We start from the raw sequence: 6,000 nt of genomic DNA, 5'->3' as shown, positions 1-6,000 counted from the left end.
CACAGATTTAGGAACCAGGTTTTAAATTGTAAGACATTTCCAGGGGCAGATGTGGACTCTGACCACAATTTATTGGTCATGAACTGTAGATTAAAACTGAAGAAACTGCAAAAAGGTGGGAATTTAAGGAGATAAGACCTGGATAAACTGAAAGAACCAGAGGTTGTAGAGTGTTTCAGGGAGAGCATAATGGAACAATTGACAGGAATGGGGGAAAGAAATACAGTAGAAGAAGAATGGGTAGCTCTGAGGGATGAAGTAGTGAAGGCAGCAGACGATCAAGTAGGTAAAAATCCGAGGGCTAATAGAAATCCTTGTGTAACAGACGAAATATTAAATTTAATTGATAAAAGGAGAAAATATAAAAATTCAGTAAATGAAGCAGGCAAAAAGGAACACAAACGTCTCAAAAATGAGATCGACAGGAAGTGCAAAATGGCTAAGCAGGGATGGCTAGAGGACAAATGTAAGGATGTAGAGGCTTGTCTCACTAGGGGTAAGATAGATACTGCCTACAGCAAAATTAAAGAGACCTTTGGAGAGAAGAGAACCACTTGTATGAATATCAAGAGCTCAGATGGAAACCCAGTTCTAAGCAAAGAAGGGAAGGCAGAAAGGTGGAAGGAGTATATAGAGGGTTTAAACAAGGGCGATGTACTTGAGGACAATATTATGGAAATGGAAGAAGATGAAGATGAAATGGGAGATAAGATACTGCGTGAAGAGTTCGACAGAGCACTGAAAGACCTGAGTCAAAACAAGGCCCCGGGAGTAGACAACATTCCATTAGAACTACTGATGGCCTTGGGAGAGCCAGTCATGACAAAACTCTACCATCTGGTGAGCAAGATGTATGAGACAGGCGAAATACCCTCAGACTTCAAGAAGAATATAATAATTCCAATCCCAAAGAAAGCAGGTGTTGACAGATGTGAAAATTACCGAACTATCAGTTTAATAAGTCACAGCTGCAAAATACTAACACGAATTCTTTACAGACGAATGGAAAAACTGGTAGAAGCGGACCTCGGGGAAGATCAGTTTGGATTCCGTAGAAATGTTGGAACACGTGAGGCAATACTAACCTTATGACTTATCTTAGAAGAAAGATTAAGAAAAGGCAAACCTACGTTTCTAGCATTTGTAGACTTAGAGAAAGCTTTTGACAATGTTAACTAGAATACTCTCTTTCAAATTCTGAAGGTGTCAGGGGTAAAATACAGGGAGCGAAAGGCTATTTACAATTTGTACAGAAACCAGATGGCAGTTATAAGAGTCGAGGGGCATGAAAGGGAAGCAGTGATTGGGAAAGGAGTGAGACAGGGTTGTAGCCTCTCCCCGATGTTATTCAATCTGTATATTGAGCAAGCAGTAAAGGAAACAAAAGAAAAATTCGGAGTAGGTATTAAAATTCATGGAGAAGAAGTAAAAACTTTGAGGTTCGCCGATGACATTGTAATTCTGTCAGATACAGCGAAGGACTTGGAAGAGCAGTTGAACGGAATGGACAGTGTCTTGAAAGGAGGGTATAAGATGAACATCAACAAAAGCAAAACGAGGAAAATGGAATGTAGTCAAATTAAATCGGGTGATGCTGAGGGAATTCGATTAGGAAATGAGACACTTAAAGTAGTAAAGGAGTTTTGCTATTTAGGGAGTAAAATAACTGATGATGGTCGAAGTAGAGAGGATATAAAATGTAGACTGGCAATGGCAAGGAAATCGTTAGTGAAGAAGAGATATTTGTTAACATTGAGTATAGATTTAAGTGTCAGGAAGTCGTTTCTGAAAGTATTTGTATGGAGTGTAGCAATGTATGGAAGTGAAACATGGACGATAACTAGTTTGGACAAGAAGAGAATAGAAGCTTTCGAAATGTGGTGCTACAGAAGAATGCTGAAGATAAGGTGGGTAGATCACGTAACTAATGAGGAGGTATTGAATAGGATTGGGGAGAAGAGAAGTTTGTGGCACAACTTGACTAGAAGAAGGGATCGGTTGGTAGGACATGTTTTGAGGCATCAAGGGATCACAAATTTAGCATTGGAGGGCAGCGTGGAGGGTAAAAATCGTAGAGGGAGACCAAGAGATGAATACACTAAGCAGATTCACAAGGGTGTAGGTTGCAGTAGGTACTGGGAGATGAAGAAGCTTGCACAGGATAGAGTAGCATGGAGAGCTGCATCAAACCAGTCTCAGGACTGAAGACCACAACAACAACAACATTTAAACGATTTGACTGTGTCAAGCAGGACACTATTAATCCTGTATCCGAACATTACCTGTTTCTTCTTCCTATTCATCGCCTACTCTAATGCTCAGGGTACGCTAGTATTTTGCTTTGTGCTCACTTTAACATAGACTTTTGTTTTTTAATTCTTACTGTGTAGTGCTGTTATGTAGCAATACCCGTCAGGTTGATGTCCACGCAACGCTACAAAAATCTAGTAAGAAGGAATACGAAATTCTAGCAATAATTGAAAATGTAATAAAGCAGTTGCTCATGTATACCAAAACTAAGGATAATAAGTTATTTATGACAGTTTGGCGGGGATGGGGCTAGACCTCGGCGTATGGAGTACTTTTAGTATCTTCGAATATAAATGGCATCTTGTAAGTAGCCATAAAGGGTTCCACTCACTGTCCTGTAAATAAACCTGCACAATAACGCCTTTTAAATGATTTTCATTAAAGAAATGCACGCGACTACGTTATATTTCCCCGAATATGGATCCCCTTCTGTAGGTATCAACGTAAAGTCATGTGAGGAGCTAAAATGACAAAAGAAAAATCGGTGTGCTGCTAGTCCGTAGTTTAACAAAGAATAGCATTCTGTAAATTCCACCTCAGCTCTGCGCTTGAGCGTGGGACCGCCAGCGACTGCTCGAACGAACCTAACCGTACGCCGCCAATCCAACAAGATTTCAGCCAATCACGAACTGTAGATGGCGGTAAAAGATGGGAGACCTTGTTTTCGCCTGAACGTACTAGCCCAGTTCTGAGGCAGCGTGTTGCGCTGACATCTGTTGGCAACACCGAGCAACACTACAGTACTCAAGCGCTGCGTATTTTACTTCGCATTGGCAAGTTTAGCACGAAAACGTTGGAAGTTAGACACATCTTTGCAGATATATCAATTTTTTATTTACAGTTTGCTAACAAAATAGGAATAAGTGCCAACATCTTTTCATTATTTGTGAAGGGTATACTTCATGCCCACAAAGTTTCTTGGTAAGGCGTTCCTTAGATATGATAACTTGGAACGATGTGTGTAATTGATATTTGCTTAACTAGGATGTGGAATCAATTTTTGGGAGGCTCGGATATTATTATCCGAGCAAATGCTCTAAATGCAATTGTATGGGCGGCGTAAGGGCTCGTGTTCTAACAGCACAGCGCGCAGTGGGAATTGACACATCATCGGAATTGCTGTACCCATAAATTTCCATTCGTTAGCCGTACTTGCGACTACAGCCTGGAACTTCCTCGGTCGATAAATGATCTATCATCTATGTGCTTGGCTACACACACACAATACATACACGAAACTGAAAAAGGTTAACATTTCTTAACTTCGCCTTTCGAAACAGCAGGAAATTTCGTTATGGAAAACCTATATCGAGTTTACAGTAAAGCAGCCCAGGTTACTTTTATTTTCCCGTTTAATTTCCTTCTCTGCCCAACCCGCAACTTTATCGATTTGTTCGCTGCATATTAGTAAGTTTTTGTATCGAATTTCAAGCATACTTTCCAACTTGCTGTATAGGGTCTTACTTCGAGTGTCTCCAGGTTTATGTGGACTAGATGTAAACAGACAGCACAATGCCGTGAGCCAAAGCAGGGTGTTTCACGTAAAAATTCTTCCCACGTTTCGTATTACCCAGTGGAAGTCCAGGCAAGCAGAAGACGGCAGGAGATGTAATGGCGATGCTAACCCATCCATCTGCACGTAGTGTAGAGGAGTGACGCGAGAGAGCAGCAGCGTAGCCGCACCCGCGTAGTACGGACTGCCACCGACAGATGGCAGGTGCGAACTGCAGTGCATAAATCTCTGTAAAGGGAAATTATGGAAAACTTGAAATTGGGCGCCATTTTCGAACGACTGCGCCGATGGTGATACATTAACTGCTGCAGCGTATTTAGCAGTGTTTACTGAAGGAGTACACTCAGCTCTCCAATGCACTGCTAAGACTAATCAGTGGCTACAAACGAAACATGTCGGATATTTTGCACCAAAAAATCTCAACAAATTAAAGCTAAATGAGTCGAAAAGCATTTGCTGCTGGGAGCACAACAGTTTTTTGCCTGCTATTCTTTATTAGTAGCGAAAGCAGATATCGCAGTTCTTGATGCGGTATCGAGTTTGAACACCTGTTTTCGTAATTAGCATTAAATCGGTCCTATCCAACTGTTAGTAAGACCAATGTTAGATCGCAAGTGCAGGGAAAAAGAAGTCGCTAATTTAAAGCTCTATATCAGCTTACCTCTTGTTCCTGCTACTTCGTAGTACGAAAGTTCGCCCAATGTCTCTTTTGTTATATGAAATGAAGCATTGCATTCACATATATATGCGCGGTACCCTAGTAAATAGAATTGACAAACGAGGCTTTATGATTAGGCATGCTTTATATCTTTGTCAGGCCTATCCCACAAAATTTTTTCTGCAAATTCTTCATAGCATTAGGAGAATGATTACGAAAGTACAAGAGAATACAATATGTTTCAAATGTGTTGAGGTAAAACTAGTCGTATGATCAAAAGTAGGCTGTAGGGAACTGTAACAACTGTACTCTTATTAGTATACTACAAATTTTTGGCCAGGTTCCATCAGAAATAATAGTCTGCCAGTAACGTCAATATTCACTGAATATAAGGTTGTAGGTTCGGTACGTGCATCGTGCATATTTTTTATTTTTTTTTACATTATAATGTGTTGAACAAAAACAATTTATTGTCGTGAGCATCCTAAATATACATTTAAACCATAATCTACAGTCAACCAGGTCAAATTTTTTTACCAGTCATTTTAACTTTGTACACCACCACTCACTATTTTTCGTTTTATCTGCTAACAGAGGCAGTTTTGTCTCTAAGATTTCTATTTTGTAATTAGATTACCTTTAAACGATCCCATTACCTCTTCTGACTTTTCTTTGCTGTTCAGATGGATTGGAAACTAAGTAACATAAATGTAAAATAAGACAAAAGACCAGAAATGAATGAAATTAACTGAATGGTTAAATCAAGTTCCTGCAACCTTTCCCATTGGGACCAAGATAAACCCAAAACCAAGAAAATGTATAAAAACTCTAGCTGCAGTGTTCAGACATTCAAATGAACATAATGAGCCTGGAGATGCTCCAGATAGTAGCATGAAATTAGCTGAATTAGGTGTAAACAGCAGTCTCACAGGGAACTTATAATCGTCATTTCTGTCACTACCAATAAGGGAACATGGTTCTAGGCTTGCTGATAGATTTGTTCGGTAAATTTACATTTATCTTTGAGTATGGCTTTTACATAAATATGTCATTACACTGTATGAAGGTAAATCATACGCTGGAAATGTCACTGTAGCAGATATGTAATGCAAGTATATCTCATTTAAAATAAGTCGCAATTGCAGGATCAAGAAAGGGGAAAAGAAATAGGTTTTGGCTTAAAAGCTAAGGTGGAGTCTTGTACTGTAAAGACAGTGTATTAACAGAAAAGCTGCATCTCGCCCAATACCTGTTACCAGAAAGGGGCGTGGTCCATAATAGCAGTGAACATTTACGCTAAATATCTGAAAATGTTTGATGGAATGTATTTAATATATGGTATTACTGAAAGTGTTGTTCTACTTTGAAGACAATGTGTGCACTATTATTTGTAACACGTGTTATCAAAAATATCCTTAACGAATGTGTTATTTTTACATTTACAACCCCTTAGCCTAAAAACTGTTAATAACAGGTCTATATAAATATCTTTAAATTTCAAAGTAAACCTGCATTACTG

The sequence above is a fragment of the Schistocerca nitens genome, chromosome 11 (genome assembly GCF_023898315.1).
Source record: "Schistocerca nitens isolate TAMUIC-IGC-003100 chromosome 11, iqSchNite1.1, whole genome shotgun sequence".
NCBI lineage: Eukaryota > Metazoa > Arthropoda > Insecta > Orthoptera > Acrididae > Schistocerca > Schistocerca nitens.
Note: the sequence above shows the minus strand (reverse complement) of the source record.